At 29.8% G+C, this 16,796-nt stretch overlaps 1 protein-coding gene across 2 annotated transcripts in view; it reads right to left on the bottom strand.

The window, feature by feature from the left end:
• LOC113518861 (homeobox protein abdominal-B-like) overlaps window positions 1–16,796 on the bottom strand; it is a 123,232-nt gene that overhangs the window by 58,482 nt on the left and 47,954 nt on the right. The window contains exon 1 of one of the 2 annotated variants that reach the window (XM_052892579.1): window positions 14,862–15,167. The exons of the other annotated variant lie outside the window; for it this stretch is intronic. The gene's annotated coding sequence lies outside the window, so the exon portion shown is untranslated. Of the gene's footprint in view, window positions 1–14,861; window positions 15,168–16,796 lie in introns of those variants that run through there. 2 annotated transcript variants of the gene reach the window in all.

Below are 16,796 nucleotides of genomic sequence, written 5' to 3'. Positions count from 1 at the left end.
TATTATGTTATATAAGATGTAAAATGTTCATACTTATCGTGTAATGCGTATAAATATAATAAAATATAGTGAAAAACATCCTACGCATAAAAACAAACATAATGCATAGATATAGATAAATTAAACACTAACATATATCTATGGTCAAAGCTTATTTACTTATTAATTGAGATATACCATAATATTTTAATAACAATATAAGAACTTACATCAAAAATAAGTTTCCGCGTAACCCACACAGTTCACTTAATAGTTGATGTCACAGTAAGACATTAAGTCACTCCTAATTCCCGAGTGTGACCATCGACGTCATCAAGCCGACTGACTCCATATACCATCACCAACAATTGTATCACATATTTATGCCACTAACAAAACACTAACAAATTGATATGTTTATCTACAAAGGACTATAAATTCATTCAGTCCGGGCCCACCCTTTAGAAGGGGATCCACCCTTCTGATTTAAAAAAATTGCAAAATATTACATAAATAATAAAAAAAAAAGCTATCTTCCCCCGGCGTCCCCTCGACTTCGAAATAATTTTGGTTAACTCGTAGTTCCGGGGAAATGGTCTGTAAAGCTTTTTGAGATTCAAATACGTTCCTGCATAATACATGGTAACGAATAGGTATTTGAAATATCTACCCAAATAATAAGACCTATATAACAATATAATGTATTAATATAAGTCTTAAAGTACATTTTCAAAGGATTGAAAGGTTCATAAATCATTAACATATATAGAGTCTCTAAAGTCAAAGCTTTACTCTATATATCTATTTATATTTATCTATAGTAAATTCTCTTCTCTTAAGTACCATCTAAGTATGAATTAAACATACGAGTTATTGCATATTTATAAATTTCTTAAGGGCTGTTTACCTCATGGATATTAAAGACACGGTTGATGTCTTATACAAGAATATATGTATTATAAATAAATTTCTAAATTACTGCATAATAATGTTTTAAAACAGTAAAAGTTGAATTTATTATTAATTCATAAAAACTTGTGGACATAATTCTTCATTTGAATTATACTTAACATACTTACGTTATGTCTATTAAAATAAAGAATAGTTTTTACTCTAATAGTAACATTAGATTATTATAATGTAACTATAATTACATTTAGGGCTGTTTACTATTTTACACTAATAATAGATTGCATGTGCATGATTACAATAATAATCCAGTATAAGACAGCGCACCTAGTTTGCAACCAAAAAAAGTTTTTATTTCCTCAACGGTTGGCTGCATGATGCACAAAATACTACTGCAGGAAACTTTAAAAACTGCCTACAAGATTTAGCACACAGGCTTTTATTTCAAATCCGCAACTATTATTTAAACAACTTTTCCAGTTTTCATATGTTTCCATGTGTCGCTTTTTAAGTTATTGACGTTTTATCAATCATTTTACTGTTCGGTAATAAAAGTAATGATTGATACATAGCAACTACTATTGTAGGTTTCATAAATACTAATATTTTATAAATTCTGACAATTTTTAATATACAACAATCCGCACTTTCACACACTCCCACCCCTTTCAAAATTATGTCTTTGGTTCAACCCTAAGTCGGATGGAAGTAAAAAACGAAACCCCAACCTATTAGAATAGGGGTGTCCTGTGTTTTAATTTAGCTTTGATGGGAAAAGTTTGGATTGTCCCGGGACCGTGTAATGTTGTAATTGTGGGTTGATTGGACGCAAGAGATGGGTTGGTTGTGGTAGGGTAATATTAGTACTCAAATAAAAGGATCAAATAAAATAAGCTAAGTATAGAACCTATACTCGTTATACTTTAGATACATATTAAGTCTTGCATTTTTTATACATAACAATAAATACACAATTAATTTTATAGTTCGATATCTAAAAAAATCTTGAAGTAAAATTACAATTTTTATTTATATTTTTTTTCCATTTTTAATGAGAGTCTTTTGTAAGTTATAAGAGTAAGTTGCTTTATAAAGATAAATATCTATTTAACTACTTAACATAAGTAAAGAACCAAAAATTTAGTTCATATTACAATTAATATTTATACTTTTATTTCAAAAAAGAATTTAATTTTTTATATTAAAACACAAACAGAAAATTCCTCAATTGAACTCATAGCTAACAACGGCGTACATAATTACTATAACTTCTATCTCTAGTAGACACATTACCGTTTCGTCTATATTTAAAGTCTTTTCTTTCCCGGTTAGCCAGCGGAGTACTAATTCCGTATGTTTACGACTCTGTCCGCCAGATCAGCGTTCCAGATGCCTCTCCCACGCTGCCAACAATGTCCCTTCACACGAACATCGCTGCGTAGGCGGTTTGGCTACGGCATGTTACGGAATTTTTACATTTAGGTATATTCGATACAATCAGAAAAGACATTTTGGTTTGGAATTCGTCTCGTATTATTTCATAATCCCTAAAGCATAATTCCTTTTAAAAAATGTTATGAATATAGAATAAAATATTTTATTCTTAATTAAATATTTATGTATAAAATGTTATTGTTACAAAATTCCTTTTTCAAAATAGATTAATAATATATAACATTTCACACACTGCATATATTAAATATACACTTTACAAGAGGTTTAAGTGCAATAAGCCAAAATAACATAGAATTCTTCAACAAATTGCCTAAGTTATTCGATGTTCGTGTGGTAAGCTCATTACAGTACCGCCTACACCATTCGATGTTTATAATATTACTGGACAGAGAATGAATAATTTATCTGTATTATCCGACTAACAAAATCTCTGAGAGCTTTCTGATTGGATTCCAAATAAATAGGTAAGAACCTATCTGAGGATTATTAAATAGAAAGACGAATAAGTATATTAATATCATAAAACTTACAGTTTTTATTGTTAATTTTTATAATAATACATATTTATATATTCACTTTTTTTATGTACATTTAATTTACATTTTACTTAAGGTACTTATTACGTATTAGTATCAAAATAGAAAGGTAAAAGTACTTATTTAATTTTATTTTATATCTTTATATACCTATATGGGCCCATAAATTGTATGCTAATTCATATACTTTTATAAACTTATATGGATTTAAAAAGTGCCAAAACTAACCAAATATTTCATAAAATTTCACTTTAAATTAACACAAAATGTTTTTTATCAGAGAAAATGTGAGACGTAAACAATTTTCTTAGATTAAGCCAAATTATAAAAGACTAAAAAATATTAATATATTACGTACAGAGATTGGTTAAGCGGATGCAAAATAACATTAGTAGTTTTTAAATAGGTAATAGATATTTACTATTTTACATAGTGATAACAATTTGGAGTCAAAGAGAAAAAAGATATAAAAATTTATAATTAAAGACAAATGTACCTTTTTACTAGCCACTGTTTCATTGTAAATTGCAAAAAAATAAATAAACAAAGCTAATTCAGCACGAGCCCAACTATCATAATACGAGCTACCTATCCGTTATACATTATAAATCTCAACTTTTTATGTACCATTAAACTATTTTATTAGTTATTAACACGTGTTTAAACGGTTAAAGACTGTAACGTCCGTAGAAAAGTCCGATCATTAACATACGGGTGTGATACTACAGAATCGTCCCTGTTCAAATTATGGCTTACCGACTCATTACAGTTATTGCTTGATTAATATTACCAGGGATATAGTAAAAGATGATGCTATACAATAAAACTGTTTTAATCTGTTTTACTAATAAAAAAGAAATAGAAGAAAAAAATATGTTTTATTTTAGTAAAAAGCATATTTTATATTTCTATTGCTAATTCAGGATACAATTTCAGCTAAGAAGAGTGGACGAGAAACTCGGCTGTTATTTTTTTCAACGACCTAAATTTTATAAATTATAAATGTTCATGAATACAAACTACCAAGCAATACCAGATCTTAAAAATTAAAATATTAGCAGAATAAAAAAACAAAATATCTGATTTACATAGTTTCTTAATATAATGTCGCTTATTTAGTATATAAGTCGTTTTAGACTAGGTAAAAGAACCTTCATATATTACAAATCTACTATTTTACACAGTTAAATTAAAATTGAATTTAGATTTGTAACGAAGTTAGTTAACGTTTATCGTATCTGTAGTTATCGTTTATCTGCTGATAGAAACTACATATATTTTTAATAGATTAACTATGAAAAACACTTATAAATACTTATAATAGTGGGAGTATAATTTTGATAACTATTTTTAAATGTAATATATATTAACAGATTAAATTAAAAAAATTAAGAACCTAATAATTAATCTTAATTTTATTACTTATTATGTGTATATCCATGAGTGACAATATCTGAATTGGTAATAATGTAAGAAACCGAATAATGAGAAATAAGTATTACATATTTAAAATAAAGCAGATATAAATCTTATTTCCTAAACCTGCCTATTTATACTACAGTTACATATTGTAATAAGAAAAATTCAATGATTACTTAGTATGTAATAATTAAAATTAATTTTGGTTACAGACAGTTGGCTACAGTTAATTTAATGTAACCAGATACCACAATAATATTATAGTTATGCAACAATTATGAGTTTATGAGCGTAGTTGAAAGGCAAAAGAAAAAAAACCGATGATGTTATCAGATTTGTTTATTTTTAATTAATTAAGTGCCTCAATTATAAACATATATTATTATAATATTATTTTATCTTTCTTCTTTCATAGGTACGTATCTTCTATGTGGTATCAACGCTATATAATGCAACAATATATAATCAATAATAACTTGAGATACTCATTTGTGAATATATAAAAATATCCGCGACACCTAATACTTAGTTCATACAGTATCAAATTTACATTAATAACCGACATAAATCAATTATTCGTTTCAAACAGTCATCGACTTTTAAATCGTAATAAAATGTACAAACGGCAGTCAATTTATTTATTGCCTCAAAGTTGTAAAACGATATTACACGCCATAATGACGTGTGTTATTGGCATTTATTTCATCCATTTTACCATCAATGACCACTTGTTAAATGTTTATGATTATTGTTTAATGAAAATCAAATTAGTTATATAAAATAAACAAGCGTTGATTGCTTACGGTGCCTAAGATTTTCGTTGTTGGATTCGTTTAACTTTGTACCTAGCAATATTTTAGTTTTTCTCACGACTTTAAAACGTCACTTATGTAAAAGCGCTGTCGTTAACACGTTTATGTATCTACTGACCATTATATAAACGAGCTAAGTTTACAAGAACCCGTAACGTAAGCAACATTTGGCAACAATGTTGCCACGACCGATGCACCGGACCGTGTATAAATTTCCGCTTGATTTATTTATTGCTCGCAAGAAAATGTCAACAATGCAACATTTTTAAAAGTGAAACGAAAAGGATTGTTCAGAAAGGGTGCACGGGCATTGTGCTACACACCCTGTTATGCAAATGAATACCCTGAAACCGAAAGTGTAGACCGGGCTCAACAATGGGGACAATGCTTACGTAACCTTTACATAAATTATCGATACGCATTAGGCAAATTACAAGTCTTTGTGCGCAGAAGGTTGAAAACTAGTTCAAATGTTAGAAAAAAATCAAAATCATTATTATTTGGCGCTTTGTCTTCAATTTCGAATGGAGGAATTTGCATAATATTGGAAACTATTTGGTCAACTGTTATGGTTTTTGTGGTAAACATTACTTTCGTTTTTAACATTCACTCTAACACTATTTGTATTTTGGAAATAGTTATGTGGCAGAGGTTGTACGAGGTGGTTTAAGCAGTGGGGTCCTGTTATAAATTGTATCATGTATAACAATCGTTATAATTTTCATATCTTACAATACTCAGTTATGATAGCGAGTGATTAATTAAAAAATAATAATTAATTATCTGAACGCAAAACTTTTTGCATTCAGATAACAAACGCAAGAATCGCGTGTTTTCTTTCGATTACTTCGATTTCCTATCTCGTGCAAGTTTGAATTATGACTCGATTAAAATCGATTGGAACCGTGCATAACTCGAAGCTCAATTTATGCGTGATACTCAAGTGTTTTAACCAAGTGCGGCTGAGACAAACACGAAAAAATCCCATAAAGTGCGATCGTGTTATACATATTTTGATAAATACGTTACTATTTGTCATGATTTATATTCAGGTGTGTTCGTGTTACCTGATAGTTAAGTTTTTATGGGTAAGATAGAGGGATGGGTGAGTAGAGTCGACGATTTGTTTATCGGTAACAACAAGGCGACGACAGTCGAATACGCCGTATCAGCTATGTCGTCGATCTCTTTATGTAAGTATTACGTTTTGTATATTTATTGCCTTTAGTTGATGCAGTTTTGAAATAATAGATAAATTGCTAAACATAGAATGCATTGGTAAATATCTGATAATGATTTTATAAAGTACCCTTTAACATTTTACTTTAGTTTCTGTGAAGTGTGTGTGAAGTGTGTCAAAATATTTTATAAACTTAAGTAAGTAGTAGGTAAGTATTTTAGGTAAATTGTAAGACCTTCTTTGGCAATAGTTGAGGTGTATCCGTTCATTTTTATATAACTATTTTTGATGAAAATGAAATATTAACTGCGCGTGCGTTAAAGGTATACGGTATATTAGTGAGAGATAATAGGTGAGGATAAAAAGGCAGATCAGTTAGCTCAACGTGATAAATTAACTTAGAATTAAGCACGATTTTTATGTGAACTACGCTTACTATTTTGCTAGCAATAGTTGTTACATTCCATTATTTACAATCCTTTCATCCCAATAATTGAAATGAGATTTGAATATTGTCTCTTGACTTGAATCGATATCTAAAGTAGATTACTTTATTAAATAGGAGATTAACGAATTAGCCAATTTTAAGAGTTAATATATTTTTTATAGTGGTGATTTAAAAATATAGGCAGTCACTATTTTATTATTGAATATTTGAAGAAGTAACTAGTGAAACAAAATACAATGCCAATATAAAAGCAGAATAAACTTGAAATAAAAGTCTATATTGGGCGTGAACAGCATAATAATTGCAAAAATGATTAATAGCGTGATTCAAATGGATCACTATCATGAATATTGTTGCATACTATTATTTTTTAAATCATTTCTTTTTTTTTATTTCACTTAGTTGTTCTGTGTCTGTGGAAATTAGAGACCTCTAAATATCTATAATAAAAAAGCTGGTCTAAATTTAGTCTCATCTAAAATTGATGTTACTGTTGTATATGTTGTTGCCCTCGTTTACCCTACATAACCTCTCTAACACACACAGTAAAACCATTTTTCCGAATCATCTTCTATTTTTACGTCTATATTTTCCCATCATATAAATTGTCGCCGACGCTCTAACGTAACCGCAGCTCTGGCTAACTCAATCCAAGATGGCGTCAAAAACCGCACGGACTCATTCATCAGTAGGCCTGTCATAAAATAGTATTAGTGCCCGGACGGATCACAGGCTGTCGACCATCGGGCATGATTACTACGAATCACCATAAATCAGACCCGCAGAGGCCCGCAGACTCACTCTAATTGCGCTAGATCACACTGCCTATAAATCAAACATTTGGGTGTGTGCGGCAGTTTTTTTATAGGTTGGCTTTGGATGTCGTAAAGCGCGAAACTTTAGAAATTAACAGCGCGGTTTAATTTCAAAGCCTGAGTGTCTGAAATATGTGTTCTTTATGTGTTCTTTTTGTGCGTGTTTGTAATCAATATTATTATTTATATTTCAAACCTCTCGCGTCACATATGAGACAGACTTGTCGATTTCTAAGCTTCTTGAATTTTCGACAGTTCTTATTTTATTGAAAAATAATTGTTATAACTGTCTGCTACCCATTTCTAAATTAATATGCAAACAGCTTACATATTGGTTCGGTAATAAACAAACTGAAAAATTTTTGCAAGTGGATATCTCTGTAATCTTGAATAATGCTGTGATAACCTCTCTAAGAATAATTCTACTGTGAAACAGCAATGCGTATGTTCGAACATTGTTGTTGTGGTCTAAAACATATAATAGCCAGTTGAATTTTTGACTTAAGAGTAGATATTCTATAACTAGTAATTGCTATGATGATTGTTGCTTGTTATTAATCCATCTTTAACAACCCATTGACGTACTACTACTGGGCACAGATCTCCGTAAGCGAATATTAGTCCATTATTATTAAGCTGAACAGATGACTTGGTATAGAGATGTTTCCGTTTCTTGCATTGGTGTTTTACGCTTTACTCTGATAATAGGCTTAGTATAACATGCTCAAGATAAAATAAAGGTGGTATTTGTATTCTTAATCCCTTGCCATAAGGAATCTCATGAAAATAAGTAAAGCGTATCCGTCTCTTACCTTGAATAGGATCGTATCGACATTTATCTACTTGAATATTTTCTTAATATATCACTAAACTAGGTTACCGTATTTACTCAACACTAAATTTTACTTTGTGTCAATAAGAGTGACATTCTATGCATGATACGATACGCTATTTTATTTGACACCGCAATTTACGCAGCACTTAGCGTCAGTATTAAACGAATAGGTGACTATCTATTTATAATCAATATAAAACTATAAGCAGATCGTGTCACCATATTGAAAGTATTTAGTAAAACAACATTGACGGAAGGTCGAACAATAGCTCTGAAATTTTTATCTATTTTAATTTACAGGAGTAAATTTCTTATTCATATAAATTAGGTAGGTATTCTATGTTACGTGTCACTACGAAAACAAAATTATTTACCACAGAACACCTAATATTATATAATAGTAAGTGCATATATAATCTGAATATTTTTATTCACATGACCAAGGCAACTACATCGGCATACTGTTTAATTCTATATAATTATCTATTAAGTAATATACGTCACAATATCTAGCTTTTATAATAATTTAGACACCTACTTAAATACGCTATTTCACTACTTCTATGCGAAATTGCAAGTTCTCATATAATCCTATGTAAGTACTTAAATATCTCCAATGTATTTTCTTATGAACATATATAAAACTTTAATCGAGAAACCAAAATACATTTAACGCTTGATCAACACACTGTATTATAATCAACTCCGACCGCTATCAAACAATTCCGTTCTTTAATTAGTGTAACGTGTCGAACAAACACTCGACCCTACCTCGCATATACACAAGTACAGCTATTTCACATGTACAAACTCATCGAGAGTTAATCCAACGTAATTGACTCTCGCTAGGAGACCAATAAATGGTTATTGACTGCGCTAATAAAGTCCTACAATTAATACCTTCTACCCAATATATATTTCTAAGTCAATATCTTAGATTATATAGACAAAGCATCAAGTTTAAAAAACGAGTCAACTTTTTGTCAGATAATTGTCAAATTAGCTGACTCGTTTTTTATCAATGTTCTATATAATTATGCACATAATGTATGCGTAACGTACACATAATTTATCTAGGTATATTTAATTATTTAATAAATAAAACGAGTTTTCACGCAATACAAAGATGCAAAAATTATAAAACAAAATGTACATAGAAGTTATAAAGGAAACACTCATAACTATTTACTATGCAAAATTGTATGAAAAAGTTGACCCGCTTTTCTCGAAACGTTTATATGGAGACACTCTATCTATATAATGTAAGGTCAATATCTATAAGTAGGTACTGCTTGATTTATATTACATTTCATTAAGAATTAATGCCCCATAAATACACTATTTTCTGTCATGTCAACTTCAAGTCATCAAGTACATAGGTACATATTAAGCTATAACTAGTAGTTTAATCTATAGTGAAATCGGATAGAGAAAAATATTATTGATATATTATATTACCTACTTATCTCTCTACCACGAAAGTTATATTAGAGGATATTATCTAGATGGAGAATGTAATAGAAGAATTTAGGAATCTGCATATACAATATCTGATAAAAATTTACAGATTATTAATTATTATATGTATATTTTACATTACATTTATAATTGGCTACGTGATAATAATGTTAATTTAAATGCAATGTATGATAAAATTAAAAAATTGCAAGTACCCTATTTAATCCTACCATATTGATCACTTCGCATATTTAGGACATCAGTTTATTTAAGAAACTGAAATTTTAACTAAAAAGTAGTTCATAGAATTAACTGTATAGAAATCAATGACTGCATTATATATTTATATAAGCATGCTATTTTTAAATACTTTAGAATACTTTTTATTAAATTGAAACATAAGATAGTAAAAAAAAAAACTGTAAGGCAAGAAAATTTAAATTGTAAAACATAGGTAAACTAACCTAGTCGACAAAACAACAAACAAAGGTTGCATTTAAGCAATCTGCCTGCTACATATCAATTCAGCCAAATAAATATAATTAGACTTATAATTATTTATTTATTATTCTGTATTTTAAACTGCGTTTAATTTCTATTTCAGATCAATATATTCCTGAGTTAGTTTTCCTACAAGGCCGATTAAACCTCAGTCACTTCATTGACTCTACATTTTACTAATAATATGAATCAGGAACGTAAAATTCCAGAATTCTTACTTCAACATATTTCACTAGGAATATATAGGTATGTCCTGCATATTTAATTATATAATAATTTGGTTCAAAACCAGATTTTATCTGCTTGAAAATATAACGTACAATGGTGTAGGTACAAGCCCAAGCAGCCACGATTGTATATCATATCTATAAATTCTAATGGAGTTGGCCTGAGGAAAATGCAAATTTGCCACGATGAGTATAATCTAATATCAGAAGTAGTACAGTATAGTGTAGCATTATATGGATAAAGCCTTCTTTGACAAAGATGTTTCTGAATAAAACTTATTCTGTGTTAGGTCCAGATATCTCATTAGATAATATATATCTATACAGGCTAAAGGTAAATATAATTTTACATAATGCAAAATCTTGGTAATTTTAAAATAAAAACGTGATACATAATCGAATTACAGAATAAAATATAAAATATAGTAGGCTCGTGCATTATATTTCAAATAATGCACGAACAAGACTTGAATTTCTACAGACTCAAATAGTAAATAAGTCTGGCGTTTTGAGAACCTCGCCTAGTATTTTACGTGCATTGGTAAATACTTATATACCTACACTGCGACAATAAACTCTGAGGGTTACCAAACGCGGTAAATAGAGGTCTGAAGCTATCGTAAATTATTCTTTATAGCACCGAATGGACGGTTCCTTTTCGTTTGGAGACGGTCATCAACATGGACTTGCATGGAGCATACGCCACGAATGGCGACTCACGATTTGAAAACAGATTTATGATCGGCCACGATAACGGGCTTGCGATAAAAATTTTGCCATTCCAAGGAACTGCGTTGGTACGTCGTACCTACATATCAAAGTGCGCGATTTTACGTCGATGTTACGAAGTGATGACTCAGCTACTGTCCTGATAATATCAATCAAACTCATTAAAAATAGGTATATATGGTCTCTGTCTGATATGTAAAATTTATTTCAGTCGGTGTTATATATATATATATATATATATATATATATATATATATATATATATATATATATATATATATATATATATATATATATATATATATATATATATAACTCCAATACTAATAAATTAGTAAATATCACCAAATTGATACCAAGACATTCCTGTTTATATTCATTCTGACATTCCTATTTTTGTATGATGATTGCCACTTTATGCACTATTGTAAATCCTTTGTGGTGTAATCACGCGAGTTCACACAATCGTATTAGTATTTAGAATATCTAGAAATGCCACGTCCATTTTGATGAATCATATCAACTCTTTGCCAAGTATCTCCACACTGTTTCAGTAATATATAACCATGTAATCATAGGAATAAATATATAACTGAAATCATATTTATGGAAATAAATAGTACATACCTACCTATCAGAAAGAATGAGATAAGGCATGCTACGTTAGTTCGAACATGTAAATAGAATATCAAATGAAAGGCCGAAAGTGCGAAAATGGAGCAAAGTAAATAGGTATCAAAAGGGGCCTAGTTAAATTACAATAGTAAGATAGTTCGTAGGTATACTATCGAAGGGAGGAGTTAAGGAAGAGACTCCCTGACTGTCGTGTATTCATAAGTTATGCTATGAAAGTGGATGTAACTGGAAAAGTTGGTACTGAGTAAATTGGCTTCGAAACTTTATTACTATATAAGTACTAATAAGTACCTCACAAGCGATTTTACATAGAAATTATATATAATATATGTATAGAGAGTAATAGTAGGAATAAATAACAAATATCGAAATATTTAGGTATATGTACATATCTAGATAGACTTATTAATGGTTTCACGCAAACGTGTTACACGATTGTTGTTCGGTTTCTAGCTCACGAATTTCAGTCGTGGGGATTAGATAATAAAATATTATTTTATTCGTTCCTTCGCTCACGATTTATTCCTGTTTATCCAATTTCATAGCACGTTTGATAAATAAAGCTACTTAATTACGCAGGTATAATATTACCTACCTACTAAGTTAGCTTTAATTTTATTTTATAATTTAGTATTCGCATTTGAAGATTTCAAAATTTCTAACAAATAGATATAGTAATTAAATCTGTGCCTCTAGTGAGAAAGGGTTCAATTCAAAATGGTCACTTTTCAGGAGAGCCAAAAAACTATTTTAAATAAAGAAAAAAAATTCTGCTGCTTTTATTATTTGCTAATTGAACAAGTCAATGATTGCATTTATAGTAATTTTTTCTCCTCTTTCTTATGAAATTGTCGGTTTTTGTGTAAAACCTATAGTTTTAAAAATAATTCTATTATACCTAATCACACTTAACAAAAATATTAAAATTATGATGTGAAAATAGTTTTAAGTTGAATTAAAACTATTTTATTGAAGTATTGAAGAAAAACAATGATGTGTATTTTACGCTATAAAAAAATAATCGCTATTAAATGGTGTAAAAGGGTTCAAATCGAACTGATTCATTTTACAAAAATAATTTTTGTAAAATATTGTAGTTTTATTTCTAATTATGACTTTTTTACCACAAATATTTTGTTAATTGTAGCCTTTTACATGTTTACTATCTCTATTGTTTTTAAAGATATCGTTACGATTCTTATACCATTCGAAAGAGAAAAATTTGCTTATTTAAAGTAGCCTAAAAAAGAAAAAGGCTATAACTTGAGTTATACCCTTTCTCACTAGAGGCACAGAAATAATACAGTTCAAGGACATTATATCATAATCTTCAGGAATGTTAACGCAATGATTCTGTAATGCCAATAGAACTCTCCATAGTTTGGATAAATAGTTAAAATAGTCAAAGATTCACTAAGTTATAATAATAATTAAAAAAAGGCGACAGCTACTTCATATACCAAAGATATGTTATTATATATAAATATACCTAGTAGATAAGTCGGTACTTACAATCCTATGAACGTGTCTCTATAAATAAATATAGATGAAAGAGCAGCCGACCTCAGATGTTGATGTCGAGGTCGTCAACCACGCACCACGGTATATGAGTGTAGTTGTTTTCACACACAATACAATACATATTAATAGGTATGTAGGTATATTTTATAAAAATGAGGAATTCTTCAAAAGAGATTTTTTATTGTATTCTGCTCTTTGCTATATAGGTACCGGGATCATTTATTGGTTGTTGCATTCCACTTCAACCCCATATTAACCATTCGTTCTTCATATCAACATACATATAGCGTTATGCTATACAGATTGTTGTTAAATAGTAGTAAAAAATTAATTCGACCATTGTAGCAAATTTACCTGGAAATAACTACAACGATTATCAAGAGAAACTGCATCAAGTTACCTGATTGGATATATTGCTAACAACGGAGCTATTTATTCTCATTATATTCTCTTTTATTTAACCCCGTCAGCGCTATTGATTTGCACTGACGAGAAGTCAGTGAGGGATGATATTTGAGTAGGACAATTTATTGGGAATTAGGAATTACCGTCATCGAATTCCTGGAGAATCGGATGGAGGTTGACAGAGTATATTGTTAGTAATAGAATTTTTTAATGAGTGATAATAGAATCGTAACTCGGCTGCGCTATCGGTATAAACTGGCGGGGCAGCATTGAGGGATCATAGGTAACCTCAATGCGATTCTTCCTGGAAACCATCTTTTAATTTTCTAATAATCATTTAGTTATTTTTTGTTGAATTCATTACGATGTGCTAATTGACCTGCTTTCATCGTCATCTTTCACTGAAACCCCGCCAACATACACTGACAGTACAGAGAAAATAACCATTTTATTTCCCTTATTAAAAAAAAATATCATTATCCTACTCGCATATAGCTACTTATGGAACCTAATCACTAACATGTGGCAGAATGTAGTTACACTGTTATGTTCATATTGTCTATGCCTATATGCGACGGTTACCTACCCTACAACCATCACATTGGCTATCAACTGATTTGTCATTTCCAGTGTATAAAAAAAGCCAAGTTATTCAATCAATAAACTCTTCTCTAGGAATTTTATAAAATTGGTTAAAATGAGAACAATAGTATAGTCAGGTCGCAAACAAAGCATGTTCTTTGTTAACGCAATATGCTAATTCTATGCAACTTAGTAAATCATATGCTATCCAAGTAATTCTATGTATATCCAAATTTATATTTTTTAGATGTTAATATACGAATTAAATTTATTAATTCATTAATTTTAAATAAAAATATTTATTGTTCAATGTTGTGTTTTTGAAATATTAGATACGGTATTTCAGAATTAATTACCTGATTTCAGTTCATTCTATTAAAATATTTTTACTGATTATAAAATTAATTTACTTACTAATAATCCAAAACTCTCCTTCAAGCACATAAACTGTTGAATCATACTGTAATACGATGTTTTGAACATATAAGTACTTATATATGACTTATGTAGCACTATATAAAAACCAATGTCCCCGTAATTCGACCGATAAGGAAGGCATGGGTGAGCGCGTTATATTGCATTAATCGTTCTATATATCCGGTAGAAATGGTTTCGAACACTTATTTGTATGTACTTTAAATTACAACTAGAAATTAGTTCGCCATTTTATCCGGGCGTGCGTACGCGCCTGCGCGCCGCGAACACCGCGAAATTACAGGCGGTACGTGCTGGCCGCTTGCGCGTTTAAAAATAAAATAAAGTTAAAACAACGTCATTTTGTGCACGTGTGTGTGAGGGCAAGTATTTATTTATAGGCTAGTAGCTATGTAAATATAACGAACGGAAAGTCCGGTTCAGCATTTCTTGTGGTTTGCGAAATGTCTTAATTCGACTGGCCAACGAAACCCCAAGCAACATACTTATTATATTCGGTTAGTTTAGCTAGAAAGATGAATCTTAAATTAATTTATGACTTTAGAGTTTACATATCTATAACAAATTTTTAACTCGAAGCAATAGGCAGCTTTGTAGCTAATTAGTTTATTACAACTAATCGTCGATTATAATTGAAAAACCGAGTATAATAATTAGTCCATCATTTAATTTAAATCAATTTAGAGACAGGGGTTTAGGTTATATAAGGTTACATTAGGGACATAGGTTAGATAAGCCTCAAAGCTTATACTTAGAGAAAAGTACACTAATTAGCAAACAAGTAGATAAGTATCCAACTTATTAACGAGTATATACACACGTATTCTACATATGTAGATAGGTTGCTATGTGTAGGTAGCGTATCTAATTAACTAAGTCACAAAATGGAAATCGACCATTCCGCCCTAACTATACTGCCGTTTTATGCATATAAATTAACACTAATCAGATTAATTTACATTTGGCAAAGCTACGTGAGTATAATTTTATTATAATCGATAAAGTTCACCGGCTGGCAACCACGGCGACCGATATAATACCTGTTGTTAAAGTCTATAAGTTATAATCTACTGCTAATAGATTAGACAAATAAATTAAATAGACAACTATTATTTTAAACAACAAAAAGCAATTCTCCAGACTCGTCAGATTATCATATCTAGACTTATCACGTATATCCACCTATTTTGACTTTTTAAAGTTTGAGATTGAGATCTGTACATAATTCATATTTCTGTATATTTTTTTTATATAAGTATACAATTGTAACCAAGTAAGTTCTTTTTTTATTCCGTTCTACATTTCTCAAAGAAATGTCTGGCATTCATACGTAAAGAACGTGGCCTAGAAATTCTTGTCACCAAAGGACACCACTCCTACACGAGTAGTTGTAGCAATACTTGTTTTTTCCTTTAGGCTTTTTGCTGAATATTTCGTATACGCGGATTTCAGAAGCAGGAAAAACAATGAAATAGGTCACTTCTTAATGCCGCGACAAGCCATTATAGCAATTTTTAATTTAGACTTTTACAGGGTTACAATTGTGAAAACCGCTTCCAATTTGGTATAGCAATTTTTGCGTAATACCAGAACAAATATATAGAGAGACAGTCAAGAAATTGAAATTTCTTAAAACATTTTTTTTTTTTTTTGCTTTTATTTCTCTTATTAAGACCCTTCATATCAATGTTTCGTAAATAACTCCCATGGAAATACAGACACTGTCTAGTTAGAATTTTATTATATCAGTAAGATAATTTGACATAAAATCGAGCATCCATTTTAAAAATAGGAAATTTTTAAATCTACTATGTACACATTTTATTTTAATTTGAGTTTTCCTATTAATCTGAAGGAAAGTAAAGAAACTTAGACGGTTAAATAAAAATAATTTTCGAATTCTAAAGACTTAAC

The sequence above is a fragment of the Galleria mellonella genome, unplaced genomic scaffold, assembly GCF_026898425.1.
Source record: "Galleria mellonella isolate WM207_F2 unplaced genomic scaffold, CSIRO_AGI_GalMel_v1 utg159, whole genome shotgun sequence".
NCBI classification, from domain to species: Eukaryota; Metazoa; Arthropoda; class Insecta; order Lepidoptera; family Pyralidae; genus Galleria; species Galleria mellonella.
The sequence above is the reverse complement of the archived record's forward strand: the minus strand, read 5'-3'. Positions and strand labels throughout refer to the sequence as shown.